A 25,709-nucleotide genomic window follows, 5' to 3' on the forward strand; every position below is an offset into this window, starting at 1 on the left:
CGACTTTTCGGACGGGAGGTATTCCAGGTTGATCTTCAGGAAATATGCCAGGGAAATCACATACTTGAGGTATGTCCTTGATTTTTATCTTTCTTCTCTTATCTACAATGTGGGCTAAGAATGTGCTACATTTCTTATGTAGATATTTTTGTGTCTTGGTACAAGAGATGACTTTGAGGTTTTTCCCAGACTTGTCACCATAGATAATTAGGGCTTCGTTGTTTGGTAAGGGTAGTCGTATGGCTTTCTCATGACATAGAATTTCGGCGCGGTGTGAAGATAAACAATCCATGCCAATTATGACATCAGAACTACTGATAGGCATTGGCATGAGGTTGACGTGAAAAAGGTAGTTATTAAGAGTTAACAGATAATTTTCTAGGATTTCGTGTGTTTTCTTAGTTTGACCGTTAGCGATTTCTACTTCATAGATTTCTTTTAATATGCTAGACATATGACTTAACAATTTTCTAAATGTCGGAGTTATAAAACTTCGATCTGCTCTAGATTCGAAGAGTATGCTAGCATATAAAATATATATGAGAAACATACCAGATACAACCGAAGGGTCCTGGATAGCCTCTCTACTTCCGATCAAAAATGCCCTGCCACGCCCTATGCCTCCTTGACTCCTTAACTTTGGACATTATTTCTTGATGTGTCCAACCTCTCCACACTCATAACACTTTCTTTCTTCACCACTACCTGTTCCAGTATTTGTTTGTTGATTGACTGTTGCAGGTGTTGTGCTCCTGTGGTAACTAGCACTATGCCCCTTCTTTTTGCATTTCATGCAAACAAAACAGTCACTTGGGTGATGACGGTTGCAGTGGTTGCACCATACAAACTTTGGTTGAGTAGGTACTGCTGTTGTGGTTGCGTAGTTGGTTGCCACTTCTTGTCTTTTCTCAGATGATTGTTTGGGATTCTTCTTATTAAACTTGCGCTTGTTTGTTCTAGCTTTGGGAGACTCAGCCTTTGAGACCACTTCTATTCCTTGGATCTCTGTGAGGGTTAGTTGATGAGCTATCCTCTTGGTGCTCTCATAAGTCGTAGGCTTTGATGTGATCACCATGCATTTGATTTGTGATGCTAAACCCTAGATATATCGCTCAATCTGTTTATATTCAGGGGTCACAAGTGCTAGACACATTATAGCAAGATCATTAAATCTAGCAGTATCAACTTTTATCTCTGAACCCTTCATGGTTAGGGTCCACAGTTCTTGTTCCAGTTTATGTATTTCCTCCCTAGGACAATACTCCTCTACTAGCATCATTTTTAGCTCCTCCCATTTCATGGAATTTGCAGTATTAATTCCCATTGTATTCACATGGATATTCCACCATGAAAGTACATGCTGCAAATCATACTTTACAATCATCTGGACAAAAGCTTATTTGAAAGATGGATTCTGTCTTTTCTATCCACCTTGTCAAATTCACTACCCCTTCATTTCCATGAAGGATTTTTGGCCTACAATTCATAAAATCTTTGTAGGTACATGTTCTAGCGGTCCATACATGACCTTCATTTCTAACTCCATCTCTTGTGACATTAGATAGAGCCACAACATTTCTTTGTGCTATGATTTCTTCAAGTTGCACTCTACTTATTGAGGGGTTTATTTCTGGCGGTGGTTGTGGTTGTTGTTGTGGTGCTGATGGTTGGTTAGGGTTTAGCCGATTACTCCTTCTAGGCATTTTGTTTTAGTTCCTATTATAAATAATAAGATTTTTTATGAGTTTTGTTGATCATTTAATACACGAGTACTAAATACTCTAGTTATTATTCACAGCGTAAAACATAATAGACAACATAATGATTACTATAACGTATGCTTCATATTATTACCAGTGGTTACATCAGTTTATTTAGGTTTATAAGAGAAAAGTTTCTATAAACATTACAAAATTTGCAAGGTTTTCTACATCATTGCTATAAACTTTCCTCTTTTTGCCTTAACTAGTCTGATTTTTTCTATTTACATAACCACTAGTTGTAGCTTATCTACTAGAAACCTAAATGATGACCCAGCACATCAGTGACATTAACCACTTGCTCTTCAAGTGCTTGAGTTCTCTGCTCAAGACTTCCCGTGCATTCTTCATTTCTTGAGGTTTGATTGTAGAGCTCTAACTCTGCAATCCTGGCACGTGAGTAATCATGTCGTTATAAGCAAAATTTATATGATGATGGACATCCATCACCGATTCCTAACCTCGTGTCCTTTGTCCTTCTAGCCTTCGCACTCTTCCAGAGAGATGAGTAGCCCTCCCTTCGACAATTTCCATCTTATCTTCAATTTTCACACTTTTCTCAAACAATTGAGATAAAGTGTTATCTTCAGAGGAATGTGGGAGATGTGGTCGAGATGACTGACCGGTCTCATACATCTTGGCAACTTTTTCTTACGCCACCCATTTATCAACTGTTTGTGCGATCCGTGCAGGTTCATATTGAACTCTATGACTTCCTAAAGATGTTGCCTTCTGACTCTTCTTAAGCTTTTTCCATATCGGTATAGATTTATGTGCAATGCATTTCATTTTTACTCCTCCTGGAACTTTACGGTAAAGAGTGTTCAGTGGTGGTAGAGATGATGCCACCGACTCTGTCTCCTCCATGGATTCGCTTTCTTCCATTGGTTCACTCTCTTACCATTCGTTGGAGGGTAAAGGTGCTCCATCGTCAGAAGCTATTGGATGAAAGGTGGTTGGAGTTACAGGATAGTAAGGATCGCCTAACATCATAGGGAATGAAAGTTCCCTTTCTTCATCTGTATCCTCGATGATTATCCATTCTCGTGAATGTGCCATGTCGGATTCCTATACATTTTAGATCTCCAAGAGTTTAGTTTATCAAATATTTCTCCCAAATTAAATAATTCATATGATCTGATCATAATAAAATGTAGTTGCACACCTACACCTAGTTGTGATAGGATCTATGCACATATAAACTTTAGTTGGAATATTTGATCTAAATCCTTGTGATAAAAACATTCTGAGTATTAAGGTGTATTCTCATCGCGGGTCCGAGTCTTTATATATGACTTTATATTCTTATTTATTGTATTCACGCTTTTACTATTGTTTGTTATTTCAGGTCTATCTGATAAGGCTCTGGCCAGTCAAGACTGTCGAAAGGGCAGGATCATTTTAGCATATAGTCGTTCTGAAATCACGCAACCCAAATCGACATGTCTATCCTTGTCACCGCTCCCGTAAGTAGTCCTTCAGTAGTATAATTAACAATACTTTTTATTTATAGGCTAAGGGATATACCTAAACCTAATAGAGTAAGTCCTAAACTATAAACGTGCTTTCCTAAGAAAGTACTAGTTCACTATAGTTAATAGCTCTGATACCAATCTGTCACACCCCGGCCGTCGGCGGAAACACCGGGTGGTGTAACGTCATTTTTCGTATCACAGTTATATAACATACATTAAACAATACTTAAAGAAAATACATACCTTTATTGATGATTGAAAGTTACATTATTGTTTTCCTAGTATTTATTACATAATATCCGACTATAACATACTTCTTAATAAACAGAAAGATAATAGTAAAACTTCTCCTATTCGAATACATACCAACTTTTCAAGTTCCTGAAAACACATGCATTTTAAAATACGTCAACATAAAGTTAGTGAGTCCAAAGGTTTTGACTCCATAAAATAATACATTTTTACACATTGAAAAGTATAGTTTTGACAGTATCATTTTGACTCTCCAACATTAGGTATAATAGTATACTTATCAATTAAGTGTTATACCTAAACATTTCTTAATCTTAAGGTATAAGTAGGGGAAAACTTATACTTAACATTAATACTTGTATAGGACAAGGTATAATGTTTCTAACAATTTGCTACCATGAGCTTGTAACCGCTGCTATGACATAATACCTCTGATAGAATACACTCATGATTTACCATGAGAAACAAACACACTCATGATTTACCATGAGAAACAACACCGTACGCTTCATCGACGGTGGAATAATAACAAATAAAAGGATACTTCATCATTTTTTTTTGGTTGACTGTAGCTAAAAGTCACAAGTGGGGTGGTCAACCCGTATACTAATTATACACGACTTCCTCGCTCACACGGGATTAACGGTTACAGTTCAGAGGATTTCCGCTAAGATCCCCAATCTTAGTTGATGAATACAATTACTCATGTAGACTTTGACGGCTACCTATAGCTCTAACAACAAAAGCATCTTCATGTCTAAAAGCTTAAGTTACTAGACTATGCTTTTAAACATTACTCCTAACTTCACAATATTTAGACAGTGTAATAGCTATATCTTGAAGTAAAAACCAGGTTTTATCTTGACCTAAAACCAATAATAACAACATATAACGTTTCTAGTTTTATCTTGACATAAAACTATCAATAACAATACCAAGTTTTATCTTGACATAAAACTAACAATAACAACATATAACATATCCAGTTTTATCTTGACATAAAACTAAGAATAACAACATATAACATATCTAGTTTTATCTTGACATAAAACTATTAATAGCAACATACTATATAACTTAAAACTTAGAACTTTCGAATATTACTTCGGTATTATATCGCACACAACATATATGTAGAATCCTAAGTATAACTCAAGATCTACATTAGTAAAGTAACATACTGATAAGTTAAAAATAGTTGTATCTATTTAAATTGTTCTTTTTAGAACAATCATATCTCGATTATCATAACTACATACTATCGTATAGACATAATAATAACATATATACAATAACTAGCATGCGTTTTACCCCAAAATATTAGAAAGTGGGGCCGTGAAACTCACCCTAGTAGCGTGATTTTATGTTATCTAAGCAAAACAGTCAGCATGCGAGATCGTCGGGGCTCGGGATGCAATATGGCTTCAGCAAGGGAGAGAGGAGATAAGGAAATGGTGTAAGGAATAGCTGAAGTCAGACCTGCTATTTATAGTAAGGATTTTGGACTCTCACGTCGTGAGTTTCATAAGGCTCACATCGTGAGTCTTGCATGATCACCCCGTAGACTTGCCATTTGCATCCCTAGCTTCGGAAGGTGGCCATGTGACTCCTCACATCGTGAAAAACTCCTTGTTCACGTCGTGAGTTTGGATCCTATCCCCTCGCAGCCTCGTCACACCTTCTGGATTCCGAAATGTGTCAAAATCACTCCTCACGTAGTGAATAAACCCTTGTTCACGTCGTGAGTTTAGTTAGCTTAGGGTTTCTGAAAGTTGAATCTTCGGAAGGCCGTAACTTTTGCATATGAACTCCGTTTTTGACGTTCTTTATATGCATGTGTAGGTATTTACGAGTACTACAACTCTATTTTAGACTTAAATAGCTAATTCTAAGTCTATTTTAAATTCCTCTTATTATAGAGATTTATAGTGTTCGGTTTATCATAACTTCTTCATGTGAAGTCAAATTCAGACGTTCTCTATATTTTTGGAATCGTATGGACGTATACTTTGACTTGTATCATAAAGAAAGTTCATATTTGTATTAGAATTTATCATGAGCTACATAACACTCTTACCACATTACTAGGTTAACATAATCACATTACATGATTGGCATAATCACATGTGATTTTCTATTGACCTATTTTGACTAGTGTTACATTTTCCCCCCATTAGAACAATTACGTCCCGAAATTTATCTTGTGGATAGGGTTTTGTCAAACAGTTGGGGGTATTTTTCTTTCATCTGATCTTCATGTTCCCAAGTAAATTTAGGTCCTCGAAAAGAGTTCCATCGAACTTTCACTATGGGAATATGACATTGCTTTGATCGTTTGAATTCTCGATCCATGATCTCGACAGGTTCTTCTACAAAGTTGAGTTTGGTATTAACTTGTATCTCGTCGAGAGGTACCACAAGAGTGTCATCGGATAGACATATTTTGAGATTTGATACATGAAAAACATCGTGTACATTACTTAGCTCTTGAGGCAACTTGAGTTGGTATGCGACAGAACCAATTCTAGCTAGAATTTCAAAAGGTTCTATATACTGTGGGTTTTGTTTGCCTCGCTTACCGAATCGAATTACACCTTTCCAAGGAGAGACCTTCAACATTACTTTATCTCCAACTTGGAATTCTAAAGGCTTACATCTTACGTCAGCATAGCTCTTTTGATGATCACGTGCAGCCCATAATCGATCCTTAATTTGCACGATCTTTTCAGTTGTCTCGTGAATTATTTCTGGTCCAGTACGTAAGGTATCGCCTGTACGCTCTCTGGCCATCCGCGTATCTCCAACTTCTGCCCAACATACTAGGGTACGACATTTTCGTCCATAAAGAGCCTCAAACGGTGCAGCCTTGATGCTGTTGTGATGACTATTGTTGTAGGAAAACTCAATTAACGGTAAATGAGTATCCCACGCATTTCCAAAGTCCATTACACTGGCTCGGAGCATATCTTCTAAAGTACGAATGGTTCTCTCACTCTAACCATCTGTCTATGGTGTTGGGTTTTGAGCATTCTAACACTCCTAAGTGTACATGCAAACCTAAATACCTTGGATCTATGTTTTCTCTATTATACATACAAATATGAACATCCAAGGTATTATCCTAATCTAGCATATAAAATAATGAATATAACAAGATAGAATACATGCCTCTTTCATGTAGAAAGTCTTCATGAAGCTTAAGTGCCAAGTGCCCCAAGTGTGACACCTCAAATGGTTCACACAACACCAAATACACTTGGAATAACTTGAGAGAATTCTACACTTCATGAAAATTGGCTAGCCCTCTCTAGAATGATACTAGTCGCCCATTTTGTCAAGAATAAGATCTTTATATAGTGTTACAATTAGGGTAAACCCTAATTGTCATGACTTTCCATTTCCTTGGATCCATGGGTTCAAATACACCATGGAGCATCCATGGACCATCCTATGGGTTTTAGCCGAACTTGATTATCCATGGAGCATTAGCCCACTATACAAGTATAGATGATTTACACAATCAACCCAAATATTTAATTAGTCTTCTTTTGATCACTTAATTAATCCTAGATTAATTCTTGATCAATACTAATTAAATAATCTTATTATTCTTATTACTAATATACTAGAACTTATAATATATTAATATCCATAAGTGTCTTATTTCTCTCATTATAGTCTATCCAAGTGCATGATGCCATGCAACCCAAATGGACCATGCCGGGTCGGGTCAAGTCTTACCAATTATAGTTATGGACTTAGACATTAATCCAACAGTCTCCCACTTGGATAAGTCTAAAACTAATATTACGTATGACTTCAGGAACCGACTGGCAATCGTAGCTCTCAAAAGCTTCTGTCGAACTCTGACCTTGTAGATGAACTCTGACCTTTGTCAGTGACTTGTCCATTAGATAAGGGATCATATATTCCTCCATTCTAGATATCATATGGACTGAGACATGGATTATAATCATTCTCTCTGTCCATTTGTTGTTTCCTGATTTCCGATTTATGACAACTGACTAATTGAACAAATCAAATCAGTCCTGGCCCGGCCGAGCACTTCCATTTGTCATCATCAAATCATCGAGGGGCCCACAGATATTGCTTTTAACCTGAAGGTAAAAGGAATGGATAAACTTCGACTCATATGGCTTGTTCTACTACTTGTTGAATCATACACAAAGACACGTTTTATAGCACCGAGTTACCAAATGCGTTTTCGTGCAATCAATATACTATCAACTCATAGTAACAACTCATATCTCTAGGTTTGAAGAATATAAGATATTATCGTCTCATGATCACTCGTGATAAAATCCATGAAGTGATTCCAATGAGCGCGGGTTAAATGCAATACTCAGAACTTATGAGCACTCATGAGTGTTGTAGCCCTTTGTCCAACACCTTAGACCTCTACATGCCAACCCATGACAGTCTTAATTCATATCTACTTCCAACATATGACCGAATGTGGATGGTTTGAATAACTTAGTCATTCCGGAAGAATAACCCAGTTTATTCAGGAAGTCAAAACATGCAAAGTGAAACACAATAATAATTGAATCCAATATGGTATCAAAACCTATGAACATAAATAAAACACCTTTTATTTATCACCATATGATTACGCATTATTCATTGTATATAGTTTCAGCTATCGACTTTATTCTTGAATTTAAAACAATAGTTGTCCCATGCTCCAAGCATGTACACTATGTTTTCTAAACACTAGTCATGCCACACACCAAGTATGCATACTATGTTTGTCTATGATCTTTACTTTGTGAAATAGATCAATTGAACATAACTTCAATGATTCTCTTTTCACACTCCCAAATCCTTACTGCAAATGTAAGAATTCCAAATTCATGCAATTTACTGAAATCTGTTAGATTCTAAACTTATATGCATTGAACCTCTTGTAATGATTATGCACAAAGTCAGAAGGACTTGACAACAACCATTACAGATCATTCCAATGGAGATCAACTCCTTGGGAACATCCTTCTTGCATTAAGTTTCCTAATCTTAAACAGATTGAAAATTATAACTTTGAAACATTTCCAGATTCCATTTTGACTATTACTTCTGAACAAGAGTTGCCTCCTTACAAATTATGTCAATATGGTTCTTCCAGAATTATCACTATACTTCCAACTGTCCTTCAGCAACCAATCTTTGGTAAAACTTAGATTGTCCTCGACAATGGTTTAATCCTTTTAGTCATATCCAGTTCTAAAACTTTTCCCTTCTTAATGCCCCAGGCATTTGGAAAATTTTAGAAAGGATGAATATAACACATGTAATCGATCCTATATCCGAAGCATATGGGAAACGATTCATGATGTCTCACATAAAGACTAAACCAGTCTTTTGCTATAATATTTCCATTTCTATTTGCCAAGTTCTCATAATTCAGATCATGAAAAGGGATGCCGTAATCAGAAAAGAATTTTAGAACGCAAATAATGGACCCATATACAGAATTTCGTTATGTTGAGCCATTCCAACATGAAATTCATATATATATCCTTGACTAAATGATTAAAACCTCACGATCTAAGCTTTTAGATTTTAGATGAAGTATAATTTCCTCTCGCTTAATTATAGCAAAACAACTCTTTCCCAATTAAGACTTTTGTTTTCTATAATTAACATTGCTAACTAGCAATACTTTATCATAATTATCATGCTCCCACAAACATGATGATTATTAGCATGACACTTATGCTCCCACTAGCTTTGACATGTACTCAGAAATCAGCTGACTTTCTGACCAAAGTTCAGATTTTTGATACTATATTGTTTTGATAAGACTTTATCAAAATCATACACCTTCCCTTAGATAGCACACTTGTGTGTCTAAACAATTATGAAGAGGGATGCCGTAATCATAATGGTTAGACATTTTTTGCCACTTCTCACAAGTCCAGGTTAGTGTGCCGGTAAACCACACACGCTCCACTAACGACTTTGAGAATGCAAATATCACAATTGCTATCTAACTAAAATCTACTTAGTGAAAGTGTTTCCTCACCATCATTTTCATGAATCGGAGAGAAACCTTATGACACTTAGATTTAATGGTGTATGTGTTCTTATCCATGTGAATTGTCAAAACCATAGTCACAAGGCAAGGATAATGACAAATCCAAACTCATATGGACTGAACTCGATCTTAATTTCCTGCCACCTGGCAGCTCAAGGGCCTGCCAATGCTTCCAAGTTGTTGTGCAACAAATTGAGAACTCTAAGAACTCATATGCAAAGCCAACTTTAACTGGAATGGGCACAAAATATGTCAACACGATAGGTTATAAACCTCAATTTGTGTGCTAGTGAAGAACTTCAGGTTTTATTCTTGATTCGTTCTTGAGACTTTCAAGACCTTTAAGACTCCCACTGTCCTCTTGACATATAAGACTCCCTTGTCAAACATCCAAGAGATAGTGCGGATTCTAATCAAGACAAACACTTCACACAATTGGCCTAAGTTGGTCTTTGTTTTATCCAAAACATCACAACTTACCAATTTCAAATGTACAAGAGTAGAAAACTTTTACTCTTACATTTGACAAGTGTTTTAAACCTTCTTTGAGAAATGTCACTCAAGTTACAATCTTGTACTATGACTCTAAGATTTGTATTGGAACGAAGTATGACTCATCTTCTTGATTTAACCACTTCAACAATTCACGTTCCTCTTCTTAGTCATAACAATGCACTAAGATTTCCTTAGAGAACTAATTGTGCTATGGTTTCTTAATCATTAAGATGATCACAGAACTGATACTAAAGTACTCTCCCATCTTTTCAGATTTGAGAAACTTTTATCCTTCTGCCTAATTTGATTCTTCTTATTCGCTCTGCCATACATTGGAACCTTTTTCCAATGTCTCAGAGTTACCCTTAAGCTTGTAAGTATAATCATATTGATTGAGCTTTAGTAAACTATGACGAACAATCTTATCAATCTTTTGTGGTGGACTTAATCAGTGCACAAGACTATGTACTCGATCCCTTAGTCCATTACTTGACTCACACATCCGTGTGAAATGTAATTCGTCTTAATTTTCCAATACTTGAAAGTTCTCATTCATCATGCTATACAACTTGCATGATCCCAAGTTCCGGTCCAATTGAAACTTGGGTGATGAGAATGTTTCCTTATTTGGTAAATTTAGACATTACCACAAATGAAAGAATCAATTTCACACTTCCACTCTTGCTATTAATGGAATCTTATAAGCAACAAAAATTTCCACAGATGCCATTGTAAGGATATTTTAAAATAAATAAAATCAAAATTTTCCTTTTATTTTAAAAAATTTGCGGAAAACTTATCCTTACAATCCATATGAAAACTTGTTGTTATCTATTCCTAAGCAATATCTCATAACTCCTAAGAAGTAGTTCAAGAATCTGATCTTCAAACTACGCAATAGAAATCTATCTATGCGATCAGATTCAGCATATTCTTTCTTTAAGTTTCTTCACTTTTCTTTGATTCTTAAAACATCACCATGTGACCCAGTCACATCATGTATCAAGAATCTCATAATAGAAACTTAACAGAGTTAGATAGTGGACTTTACCTGAAGTAGAGTCAAACTTATTGACTTTAACATCCTTAGGTAAATTTGGCAGCTTCGCAACTAATGCCCCTTTCTTTGGCAATATAAACATATGGACCCTTTGATAATGGTACACGGGACTATCATAGACTTAGCTTTTCTCTTTACCATTTGGTCAACCGAGTTGACTATGGCCGATACCTTTCCATTGGGAAGAGAATGCTTTCTGGGATTTCCTGTGTCACTATTGTCAATGTCCATCAAGTTTTAAGGAAGTTTATCTTAACAAATAGATAAGATCATTAAGGGCCTTGTCATAGTCTGTTTCATAGGTGTCCCAAAGGAACTCACTATGTGACTTAGAAAGTGATTGAACCACCAACTTTCTCAAGACTTTGACACCCAACTCTCCCGGCTTGTCAATATGTGACTACATCTCCAAGACGTGACCACAACTAGACCTTGCCTTGCCAATTGGGCTTGAGTGACCTTAAACTTTTCAAGAACTTGTGGGTTGGGGAGAATAATTAGAGGAGGTGAATGAAGTATGATTTCCATGGGACATCATCTTCATTTAGGAAAGCTTGTTTCAAGAGATTTGGGAAGATCATAAATGTCTAAACCAGACATCTTTTGGGAGATATTCAAGATAGTTGATCTTAAGTCCTTAATATGACACCCAATATGAAATATTAAGGCTAGGACCCAACTATTTTATAACTTAGAAGAGGTATGCCGTAATCCAAGCTATAAAATATTTGAAGGTAGGTGAATGACGATTCACCAATTTCCACCAAGATAAATGAAATGTATTATTAGGTATTAATTGGTTTTTGAAACTCCTAGATCTTTGAGATTCATTGAACTGTTCAATGGCATGTTTCAATCTCGAGTGTGCCCTTCAGGTTTTGTGACTGGGATACCAAGGATCACAAAACAAGGTGTGAAGTAACCATGCAAATTACTTGGTACCCTTAAGTTTTTACCCCTCAATCGATGTGTCGGTTAACCACACACACTCCACTGATACTATGATAAACATTAACTTACCCTTTGCCTACCTTGTTAAATACGAGTTAGTGTGCCGGTTAACCACACACGCTCCACTAACCGACTTAAACAAAGTGCAAAGTGTAATTTCATGGATTAGCACCTTATTCACATTTTCCTAAGTAACTAAGATTGGGTATTATTAATAGTTTAGTTACTTAGTATTTATCATTAATACTTTTAATGAAGGGAGAATTATAGTCATGTCAAACCCGTTCGGCTAACGATCCTCCACCAGTCAAGCAAGCGGTGGGTGAGAGTGGACACCCATTAAGTTGCCATTTTATAGGCAACGACCTTATACCCACCTTATAGACCGGCTTCGTGAATGAGGCGTACTAGCGGTAAGACTGACTTTACTCTTATACATATATATTATTAACTTATAATATTGTAAAGTATACGGGTTGAATTTTAACTCTTTAAAATTCTAAGGGCTAACTTGGAATTAAAGTATTCATAAGTGAAAACTTTTTCAAATTCCAAAATTTGAGGGTAAGTTTTGAAACTATTTAAAACTAATTAATTCCATAACTTATGTGTTTAAAGTAGTTTTAATCCAAAAACTCTTCAAGTTCCATAACTTGAGGACAAGTTATGGAAGACTTTAAACTAATAAAAGAATTAACTTTTCTTTATTTTATAACATATGGAATTAATTAAGGTTACACTTTTTTTATTTAATGAAGAGACTCTTGGTCCTCCATAACTTGAGGACAAATTATGGAGTCATAACACCATTTAATTAGAACTAGACTCTTCATTTTGTAACCTTTGCCAACTTTTATGAGTTTTATGAAACTTAAATGTGACTTTTCATATAATTTGAGGACAAGTTACAAAAACACATTTTAGAATCAACTCTTAGATTAATTTGGATTGAAAACAACTATTTCACTCAACTTTTCTATTATTCTAAGCAACTCATAAGAACAAGATAATTCAAATCAAACTTTTTCATGTAATTAGTCTAAACCTTAAACTAATACAAAACATGAATCTATTGACAATTATCTTTGAAATTGGATTAGCATGAACATTACCACATCAAAAACAAGTTTATAAGTCCAAAAACATCTTAGGGTAATGTTCCTAGTCCAATTCCAGCTAAAAAGGTCGAATTTATGCTGTCTGGGGGTCCAACTCGTCGAGTGCACGAACCAACTTGGCGAGTTGGATGCTTTTTTCCTTGGACTCGGCGAGTCTGCTGGGCAGACAACATCAAAACTTGATTTTTCTAGCTTCTTTTGCAATTATAAAAAGAAAACAAGCCTAGGCTCTGATACCACTGTTGGGTTTTGAGCATTCTAACACTCCTAAGTGTACATGCAACCCCAAATACCTTGGATCTATGTTTTCTCTATTATACATACAAATATGAACATCCAAGGTATTATCCTAATCTAGCATATAAAATAATGAATATAACAAGATAGAATACATACCTCTTTCATGTAGAAAGTCTTCATGAAGCTTGAGTGCCAAGTGCCCCAAGTGTGACACCTGAAATGGTTCATACAACACCAAATACACTTGGAATAACTTGAGAGAATTCTACACTTCATGAAAATCGGCTAGCCCTCTCTAGAATGATACTAGTCACCCATTTTGTCAAGAATAAGATCTTTATATAGTGTTACAATTAGGGTAAACCCTAATTGTCATGACTTTCCATTTCCATGGATCCATGGGTTCAAATACACCATGGAGCATCCATGGACCATCCTATGGGTTTTAGCCCAACTTGATTATCCATGGAGCATTAGCCCACTATACAAGTATGGATGATTTACACAATCAACCCATATATTTAATTAGTCTTCTTTTGATCACTTAATTAATCCTAGATTAATTCTTGATCAATACTAATTAAATAATCTTATTATTATTATTAGTATACTAGAACTTATAATATATTAATAACCATAAGTGTCTTATTTCTCTCATTATAGTCTATCCAAGTGCATGATGCCATGCAACCCAAATGGACCATGCTGGGTCGGGTCAAGTCTTACCAATTATAGTTATGGACTTAGACATTAATCCAACATGTGGATGGTAAGCTGTACTCATGTCTAGACGTGTTCCTAAGGATTTTTGTAGAGATTGCCAAAATCATGAAGTGAATCTACTATCTCGGTTAGAAATAATAGAACTTGGAACTCCATGCAATCTAACAATTTCCTTAAGATAAACTCTAGTCAGTTTCTCTATCTTGTTGTTCTCCTTAATTGGTAAGAAATGGGCAGACTTAGTCAATCTATCGACTATTACCCAAATAGTGTCGAACCCACTAGGAGTTTTAGGTAACTTAGTGATGAATTCCATTGATATCTTCTCCCATTTCCATTCAGGTATTTCTGGTTGTTGAAGTAAACCTGAAGGCTTTTGATGTTCTGCCTTCACTCTAGAACAAGTCAAACATTTTCTCACATAAGTAGCAATTTATGCCTTCATGTTTGGCCACCAATAATGTACTTTTATGTCTAAGTACATTTTGTCAGAACCTGGATGCACGGAATATCTGGACTTGTGGGCTTCTTCTAAGACCAAGTCCCTGACTCCACCGAACTTACGCGTCCAAATTCGGTTCATAAAGTGTCACGCTCCATCATCTTTTGGTATAAGTTGCTTTTCCATTCCTCACAAGGCTTCGTTCTTGATGTTATCTTCTTTTACAGCCTCAAGTTGCGCTTCTCTAATATGTGTGGCAAGGTTAGAATGGATAGTTATGGTTAATGCTCGTACCCGACGGGGTTTAATATATTCTTTCTAGCTCAAGGCATCTGCTACCACGTTTGCCTTTCTAGGATGATAACGAATCTCACATTCGTAATCATTCAACAATTCGACCCATCTTCGTTGTCTCATATTAAGATCTTTTTGGTCGAAGATGTGCTGGAGACTCTTGTGGTCGGTAAAAATAGTACACTTAGTACCGTATAGGTAATGTCTCCAGATTTTTAGTGCAAAAACTACAGCTCCCAATTCAAGATCATGGGTAGTGTAATTATTCTCATGCACCTTAAGTTGTCGTGATGCATAGGCGATAACTTTTCCTCTTTGCATCAACACACATCCCAATCCTTGATTTGATGCGTCGCAGTATACGACGAAATCTTATGTCCCATCTGGAAGGGATAGGATTGGTGCACTACTGAACATTTGCTTCAGTTTCTGAAAAGCAGCTTCTTGTTTGACTTCCCAGATGAACTTCATATCCTTCTGGGTTAGTGTTGTAAGCGGCTTGGCTATTTTGGAGAAATTCTCTATGAATCTGCGGTAATAGCCAGCAAGTCCTAGGAATTAATGCACCTCTGTTGGCGTCATTGGTGCTTCCCAATTCCTGATTGCTTCAACTTTGGATGGGTCAACATGAATTCCTTCGTTGCTAACTACATGACCTAAAAATTGTACTTCTCTAATCCAAAACTCACATTTGGAGAATTTAGCATACAACTTTTCTTTTCTTAGTAGTTCCAAGATTATTTGCAGGTGTTGACCATGTTCTTCCTTGGTTCGTGAACATATCAATATATCATTGATAAATACAATCACGAATTTATCCAAGTATGGTTTGCAAACACGATTCATGAGATCCATAAACGCTGCTGGGGCATTGGTTAATCCAAAAGACATAACTAAGAACTCATAATGACTATAACAAGTTCTAAATGCTGTTTTTGGAATATCGTCTTCTTGTAATCTGAGTTGATGGTATCCTGATCTAAGATCTATCCTTGAGTAGTAGTTAGATCCTTGCAGTTGATCGAATAAATCATCAATTCTTGGAAGCGGATAACAATTCTTGATTGTTGGCTTGTTCAGCTCCCGTTAATCAATACACATTCGAAAGGATCCGTCCTTCTTCTTGACAAACAAGATTGGTGCTCCCCAAGGTGAAAAACTTGGTCGGATAAAGCCTTGGTCAAGAAGTTCTTTTAGTTGGCTAGATAATTCTTGCATTTCGGATGGAGCCAACCGATAAGGAGATTTCGCTACTGGTGCTGCTCCTAGAATTAAGTCGATTCGAAACTCGACTTGTCGGATGGGAGGTATTCCAGGTAGATCTTTAGGAAATACGTCAGGGAAATCACATACTTGAGGTATGTCCTTGATTTCTTTTATCTTTCTTCTCTTACCTACAATGTGGGCTAAGAATGCACTACATTTCTTATGTAGATATTTCTGTGTCTTGGTACAAGAGATGACTTTGAGGTTTTTCCCAGACTTATCACCATAGATAATCAGGGCTTCGTCGTTTGGTAAGGGTAGTTGTATGGCTTTCTCATGACATAGAATTTCGGCGCGGTGTGAAGATAACCAGTCCATGCCAATTATGTCATCAAAACTACCGATAGGCATTGGCATGAGGTTGATGTGAAAAAGGTAGTTATTAAGAGTTAACAGACAGTTTTCTAGGATTTCGTGTGTTTTCTCATTTTGACCGTTAGCGATTTCTACTTCATAGATTTCTTTTAATATGCTAGACTTATGACTTAACAATTTTCTAAATGTCGGTGTTATAAAACTTCAATCTGCTCCAGAGTCGAAGAGTATGCTAGCGTATAAATTATGTATGAGAAACATACCAGATACAACCGAAGGGTCCTGGATAGCCTCTCTGCTTCCGATCACAAATGCCCTGCCACGCCCTATGCCTCCTTGACTCCTTAACTTTGGACATTCTTTCTTGATGTGTCCAACCCCTCCAGACTCATAACACTTTCTTTCTTCACCACGACCTATTCTAGTATTTGTTTGTTGATTGACTGTTGTAGGTGTGGTGCTCCTGCAGTAACTAGCAGTGTGCCCCTTCTTTTTGAATTTTGTGCAAACAAAACAGTCACCTGGGTGATGACGGTTGCAGTGGTTGCACCATGCAGACTTTGGTTGAGTAGGTAGTGATGTTGTGGTTGCGTAGTTGGTTGCCACTTCTTGTCTTTTCTCAGATGATTGTTTGGGATTCTTCTTATTAAACTTGCGCTTGTTTGTTCTAGCTTTGGGAGACTCAGCCTTTGAGACCACTTCTGTTCCTTGGATCTCTATGAGGGTTAGCTGATGAGCTATCCTCTTGGTGCTGTCATAAGTCGTAGGCTTTGATGCGATCACCATGCCTTTGATTTGTGATGCTAAACCGTAGATATCTCGCTCAATCTGTTTATATTCAGGGGTCACAAGTGCTAGACATATTATAGCAAGAACATTAAATCTAGCGGTATAAGCTTTTATCTCTGAACCCTTCATGGTTAGGGTCCACAGTTCTTGTTCCAATTTATGTATTTCCTCCATTGGACAATACTCCTCTACTAGCATCATTTTTAGCTCCTCCCATTTCATGGTATTTTCAGTATTAATTCCCATTGTATTCACATGGCTATTCCACCATGTAAGTGTTGCGTCAACGAAAGTACATGCTGCAAATCGTATGAAAAATCCCAAAAACACAGTCTGAAAATTTCGTTTAATTTAATAATAAAAACCATAGTCGATAAACCTCATAAAAATCATAAGCAATGTATTTCAAAATATCATAACAACTGTCAAGTATATCAGAGTATAAACATCCCACGCTGAACAAATGGTGTGTGCACTGCAATCTTCCCGAGCTCCTCTTTTGAAAACTGAGTACCTGAAACCAAAACCGAAACTGTAAGCACGAAGCTTACTGAGCGCCCCCAAACTACCACATACCATACAATAACATATAAACAAATATTGGGCCTTGCCCACTGCATCGGACCGAAGTCCGGAAACTGCATCGGACTGAAGTCCGGAACTAACTGCATCGGACCGAGGTCCGGATTAACAGGGACCTTGTCCCTTGCATCAGACAGAAGTCCGGAACTAACTGCATTGGACCGAAGTCCGGAACTCACTAAATCATAACATAGCATAACATGTCAACTAGCATGAACACATATACTGCATACTGCATCAGAACAAAGTCCGGAACACATAACACAAAACATGCTTGAATCACAAAGACATCAAGCATACTAAACTACTGCATCGGACTGAAGTACGAAACTACTACTAATTAAACGGGTCGGCATTGTGGCCGTAGACCCGTTCCTACTGGAAGGAAACTCACCTCACACTGCTGAAGTCACGTAGACACAATTCTCATACTACTGAACTCCCGCAGACTCAACCCTAGCTACTGGATGACAAATTCCCAAACTGTCAACGCCAAAATGACACCCAATTAATAATTGGGTTCTAACACATACTATAAATACATATTGGGATAATTACTACATTACCCCTACCTTGGCTTACCCAAGCCCAAGGCCCAAATCCATAGGCCCAAAGTCAGCTAGGGATCAAAGCCCAACATATGGCCCAATTTTCCAAATTAGGCCCAAGCCTCTACAAGGACTTCCCTCAAGGCCCAATTGATCAGTCCAGTCCAACATGTCTCATTCTAAGGGCCCAATATCACACAACCATCTAAGCCCATCTATGGCCCAATTTTCCAAATTGGGCCCAATCCTTCATATGGACCTTACCCTAAAGCCCAATAAATTATTCTAGTCCATTTGCTTGTTCTTGGATGGCCCAACACAAAGCCCAAGTGAAATTAGGGTTTCACATAAAATGATAACTAGGGTTAAGTGTTTCTTACTTAACCCATTAAGGACTTAATCCATTAAGTCCTTTACTCTACTAGATAAGTGATATGGAGTGATTTGGGCTTAATACACACTCCAATCGCAATGGCGCAAAGATAGGTCCAATAAGTCTAAGGCCCAAAACTCATAATTAGGGTTTTCCACCCAAGCATGGCCCAATAGGCCCAAAACCAATATCTAAGCCCATTAGGGTTTGCTTGAGGGGCACCACCCAATAACCACCCAGGGTAGTGGTGGTTAATGGCGGCTCACGGCGGTGGCCACCACCTTACGGTGGTGGTTACTATTATTATTTTCATTACTTCATGCTAATTAAGATTACAAGGCTTTTATCCAAAATACACACATTAACTAATTCACACACTAATTAACACACACACAAAGCCAAACCATGGTGGTTGGCGGTGGCTCTTCTGAGGACTCCGGCTACCCAAAACCCCCAACAAACATACAACTAATAAAATACAACCACACATAAAATCTCTTAACTACCGGAACAGAACAACACATGAATACACACCTAAAACTACACTCACAGCCACCGTGAGACGGCCGTCGACGGTAGAGAGTGGCAGTGGATCATCGTCTTCAACAGCCACACAACAGCAGGGATGGCGGTTGGGGTTGTGATCTCGACAACTGAATCACGTCAAAGCAACATCCTTTTTCTTCATCGGCCATTAGGCAGCAATTACAGTGTCACGATGGCTAGCAAGTGGCGATCGAGGAAGTCAGCAGCTGGAACAGCACCGGCAATAGCCGGGTGTGGCTGTGAACAACGACAGAAAAGGATGAAGAAGAAGGAATGGTGGCAGCGACTTCAACCAAGGGCAGCGGCTCCTCCATGGCTCGTTTCCTCGGCAAGAAAGGTCACGGTGACCGGCGGTGAGCGTGTAATCCAGCAGCAACAACCACAGCGGCGTGTCGGTTGTGACTCGACCCTCTCCACGACCGACTACACAGCGCCTCCGCTGATCTTCATCTTCATTCGCAACGCAAAGGCGACGACTGCACTTGGCTCGGTAGCTAGCGACCTTGATACAGTGGTGGCGACACCGGAGCATAGGAGAAGGGAAGGTAGTGGCTGGGAAGGGAAGACATAACGAGGGTGACGGCTGGTGATACCCTCTAGGGTTAGGGTTGTGCAATGACTAAATACCCGATCCTTATTACAACTTTCCCATAATTACAATCCTGGTCCCTCCTTCCTTGTTTTCTTTCAAAATAAGTTCATATTTTACACTTTTCACCCTGCCTTCCGAAATCTTTACAAACTGAATCCAAAACTTACATTTAAGCCCCAATCCCATAAATTTCTTTCATAATAGATCCCTACATTACCAATAAACCCTTCAGCCTTCAAATATTTTCAATTTAATCCCGAACTTACTCTTTTAACCCCCGACTTCTAAAATTCTTCACAAACTAGTCCGGGACTCACATTTACTAGTTTATTTAAATAAACGGGGCGTTACATCGTACTTTACAATCATCTAGACAAAAGCTTATTTGAAAGACGGATTCTGTCTTTTCTATCCACCTTGTCAAATTCACTACCCCTTCATTTCAGTGAAAGATTTTTGGCCTACAATTCATAAAATCTTTGTAGGTACATGTTCTAGCGGTCCCTACATGGCCTTCATTTCTAACTCCATCTCTTGTGACATTAGATAGAGCCGCAACAATTCTTTGAGCTATGATTTCTTCAAGTTGCACTCTACTTATTGAGGGGTTTATTTCTGGCGTTGGTTGTGGTTGTTGTTGTGGTGCTGATGGTTGGTTAGGGTTTAGCCGATTACTCCTTCTAGGCATTTTGTTTTAGTTCCTATTATAAATAATAAGAATTTTTATGAGTTTTGTTGATCATTTAATACACAAGTACCAAATACTCTAGTTATTATTCACAGCGTAAAACATAATAGACAACATAAAGATTACTATAACGTATGCTTCATATTATTACCAGTGGTTACATCAGTTTATTTAGGTTTATAAAAGAAAAGTTTCTATAAACATTGCAAAATTTGCAAGGTTTTCTACATCCTTGCTATAAACTTTCCTCTTTTCGCCTTAACTAGTCTGATTTTCTCTATTTAAATAACCACTAGTTGTAGCTTATCTACCAGAAACCTAAGTGATGACCCAACACATCAATGACATTAACCACTTGCTCTTCAAGTGCTTGAGTTCTCTTCTCAAGACTTCCCGTGCGTTCTTCATTTCTTGAGGTTTGAATGTGGAGCTCTAACTCTGCAATCCTGGCACGTGAGTAATCATGTCATTATAAGCAAAATTTATACAATGATAGACATCCATCACTGATTCCTGACCTCGTGTCCTTTGTGCTTCTAGCCTTCGCACTCTTCCAGAGAGATCAGTAGCCCTCCCTTCGATAATTTCCATCTTATCTTCAATTTTCACACTTTTCTCAAACAATTGAGATAAAGTGTTATCTTCAGAAGAATCTGGGAGATGTGGTCGAGATGACTGACCAGTCTCATACATCTTGACAGCTTTTTCTTCCGCCACCCATTTATCAACTGTTTGTGCGATCTGTGCAGGTTCATATTGAACTCTATGACTTCCTAAAGATGTTGCCTTCTGAATCTTCTTAAGCTTTTTCCATATCGGTATAGATTTACATGCAATGCATTTCGTTTTTACTCCTCCTGGAACTTTACGGTAAAGAGTGTTCAGTGGTGGTAGAGATGATGCCACCGACTCTGTCTCCTCCATGGATTCGCTTTCTTCCATTGGTTCACTCTCTTACCATTCGTTGGAGGGTAAAGGTGCTCCATCGTCAGAAGCTATTGGATGAAAGGTGGTTGGAGTTACAGGATAGTAAGGATCGCCTAACATCATAGGGAATGAAAGTTCCCTTTCTTCATCTGTATCCTCGATGATTATCCATTCTCGTGAATGTGCCATGTCGGATTCCTATCATTTTAGATCTCCAAGAGTTTAGTCTATCAAATATTTCTCCCAAATTAAATAATTCATATGATCTGATCATAATAAAATGTAGTTGCACACCTACACCTAGTTGTGATAGGATCTATGCACATATAAACTTTAGTTGGAATATTTGATCTAAATCCTTGTGATAAAAACATTCTGAGTATTAAGGTGTATTCTCATCGCGGGTCCGAGTCTTTATATATGACTTTATATTCTTATTTATTGTATTCACGCTTTTACTATTGTTTCTTATTTCAGGTCTATCTGATAAGGCTCTGGCCAGTCAAGACTGTCGAAAGGGCAGGATCATTTTAGCATATAGTCGTTCTGAAATCACGCAACCCAAATCGACATGTCTATCCTTGTCACCGCTCCCGTAAGTAGTCCTTCAGTAGTATAATTAACAATACTTTTTATTTATAGGCTAAGGGATATACCTAAACCTAATAGAGTAAGTCCTAAACTATAAACGTGCTTTCCTAAGAAAGTACTAGTTCACTATAGTTAATAGCTCTGATACCAATCTGTCACACCCCGGCCGTTGGCGGAAACACCGGGTGGTGTAACGTCATTTTTCGTATCACAGTTATATAACATACATTAAACAATACTTAAAGAAAATACATACCTTTATTGATGATTGAAAGTTACATTATTGTTTTCCTAGTATTTATTACATAATATCTGACTATAACATACTTCTTAATAAACAGAAAGATAATAGTAAAACTTCTCCTGTTCGAATACATACCAGCTTTTCAAGTTCCTGAAAATACATGCATTTTAAAATACGTCAACATAAAGTTAGTGAGTCCACAGGTTTTGACTCCATAAAATAATACATTTTTACACATTGAAAAGTATAGTTTTGAAAGTATCATTTTGACTCTCCAACATTAGGTATAATAGTATACTTATCAATTAAGTGTTATACCTAAACATTTCTTAATCTTAATGTATAAGTAGGGGAAAACTTATACTTAACATTAATACTTGTATACGACAAGGTATAATGTTTCTAACAATTTGCTACCATGAGCTTGTAACCGCTGCTATGACATAATACCTCTGATAGAATACACTCATGATTTACCATGAGAAACAAACACACTCATGATTTACCATGAGAAACAAACACACTCATGATTTACCATGAGAAACAACACCGTACGCTTCATCGACGGCGGAATAATAACAAATAAAAGTGTAACATCCGGAATTTCAGGTATTATATTTATTCATTTTATTTTGAATTTTGTGGAAGAACTCGGCGAGTTGGTGCCAACACTCGCCGAGTAGAGACGCGATTTCTCACCGGATTAATGGTCGGACTCGACGAGTCACATTGGTGGACTCGGCGAGTCTGTGCTGTTTACTGAAACCCTAATTTCTCGGGTTTGGGGCCTATTTAAAGGGCCTTATGGTCGTCATTTGTGTTCACCAGTCCCCAGAGTGAAACCCTAGTGAGCTTGAGCGTTTGGAGTGAGATAAGGAGCCATTGTTGACCTTGGAGGTGTTATCTAGCAAGGAAAGGAAGCAATACCCAAGGGGAAACAAGAGGAACAACTTCATGAAGATCTGAGGTCCAGAACATCACGTTTGAGGTACTATTTTTCGAACCATTCTCTGTTATGGTGATGTTCATGTTGATTTAGGGCTTATTGAGCCCTTTTATGGGTAGATCTAGTGCTTCCTTGGTCCCTTAAGCGAGTTAGGTTCTGGATCTGGACCCTTGGAGGTCCAGAGTGTCCCTTTGTCCAAGCTTTTTATGAATCTGTGGAGGTTTTGGATTGGGGTCTTTGTGCTTGAGGTCAAAACACCATTTATGAGTCATTAGGTGTGTTATGAGCGCCAAGACATGAACTTTACATGATGAATAAGCTTGGAAGGACTGGATCTATGAGTTAGTGAAGCATATCTGACCTCAGAAGGTCGTTTGGGGTTATACATGGAATGCACTCGCCGAGTCCATTTCCAGACTCGACGAGTAGGTGCAGGTTGTTCAGTGATTTCGAACCAGGGTTTGAGTAACCGAGTCGGGTAAGTGACTCGGTGAGTCAGAAGGGACTCAGAGGAATCGGGTCCCTGTAGAGACTCAGCGAGTCCACGCCAGAATCGGCGAGTTGAGTTGACCGTTGACCGTTGACCATAGTTGACCAGTGTTGACTTGATAGGGTTAGTCAACCTTAGTTGGGAAAGTGTTAATTAGAGATGTGTTGTGTTATAGGAGGACTATAGCTCGGGAGATCGAGCACTAGTGATTTCAGGGATTTGCGAGTTATCGAGATACGCGAGGTGAGTCTTCTCACTATACTTTACCTTGAGTAGGTACTCAGAGTTAGGTGACAGAGTATTTGTATGATATATGTATGTTATGTGTTGTACTGCATTATTTCTATGTGATTTATGATGTGCATGTTTATAGAGTTGGAACCAGAAGGTTCACCGAGTTAGAACCAGAGGGTTCATAGAGTAGGGTCCACGGACCCACAGAGTTATAGCCTCGAGTGGCTAATATGTGCTATGTGTGGTATTTTGGGGAACTCACTAAGCTTTGTGCTTACAGTGTTTGGTGTTATTTGTTTCAGGTACTAGTGATGACCGCGGGAAGGCGCCGACCTGATCAGTACATACACGGGATTTTTATGTTATGAGATCTTGGGATTTTTATATGTTATGGATTTGAGTTTCAGACACTGATGTTTTTATGAATACTAAATGAATAATGCTTTTATAAAATGCGAAAAATTGTTTTAAAATTTACGATGTTACAAATTGGTATTAGAGCCTTGGTTTGAGGGATTCGAGTACACCTTCGGGCATATTTGAACTCAAACTGAGGATTTGAGAAATATTTTCTAAAAGAGTAAAAGATTTTTGGAAAAATCAAAGCAGAGTCGTGTGTACGATCAGTCCGCACCCGAACGGTGATTTCCCAAGATACCCTCATATTATGTGTTATGATATTGATATGATGTATTCCTATGCTAGAGTAGGCTAGGTACTCCTATTAGGACTAGAGTGGCCTAATTTGTGATGCCTTAGCCTAGGGAGAGGTGAGCTGCTATGAGATGCTTGAGAGTGAGTAGGTAGCAGGGATGAGCTTATGAGAGATCTGTTAGAGAGCGGATGATGCATAATAGAGTACTTGGAACTTGGGATCCGAAGAGGAGGACTTGGGGTGTATTCTGATACGGTGCGGACAGTAGTATTGGGCCCGTACTACTGAAAGCACCGGGGCGGTGTACAGCCCAAGTAAGAATCTTTGGAATGCCAAGGATCAAGGAGGGATGAGTTGTCGAGTGTGAGTATGATCGAATGGATTCTAATTTATCGTATATTGTATTTCAGAGGTAGATCATGGTGAGGACACGTCTTATGCCTGAGAGCAGTGGGGCCAGTGATGAGGAGATCCGCCGGATCATCCATGAGGAGGTGGCTGCGGCCATCAGGGCAGAGATACCAGAGATGGTCGGGTCTATTAAGACCACGTTGATTGAGACTTTCGACGAGCGTTATGCTGCTCTTTCTGAGGCTGTTGTTGTAGCGGACACCGCAACTATTGCTGCCGTGAGGCCGCAGGGTGGTGTTGCGTTGCTGTTCTGAGAGTTCAGCAACACAAAACCGCCGGAGTTTAACGGGACCCAGGACCCGGTGGCGGCTATGATATGGATTTTAGACATAGAGGGGTGTTTCTTTACATGCTCATCTCCTGAGAATTTGAGAGTCCGATTCGCGCTGAACCAGCTTCGCTTGGGAGCGAAGGACTGGTGGAAGTTTGTGACAGCGCACTTTACGCCTGCTGAGCTTGCGGCAGTGACCTGGGAGAGGTTCACTGCCATGTTTCGATATGAGTATGTTCCCCAGGTAGAGAGGGAGCGTTTGGCCCAGGAGTTTCTGACCCTCAAGCAGGGTACTGAGTCTATTACGGTGATTACCAGGATGTTCCACGAGAGGGCGATGTTCTGCCCTGAGCACGTGTCTACTGAGCAGGCACGT

This window comes from Lactuca serriola, chromosome 5, assembly GCF_051521515.1.
Source record: "Lactuca serriola cultivar US96UC23 chromosome 5, Lser_US96UC23_V15, whole genome shotgun sequence".
In the NCBI taxonomy this organism is placed as follows: domain Eukaryota; kingdom Viridiplantae; phylum Streptophyta; class Magnoliopsida; order Asterales; family Asteraceae; genus Lactuca; species Lactuca serriola.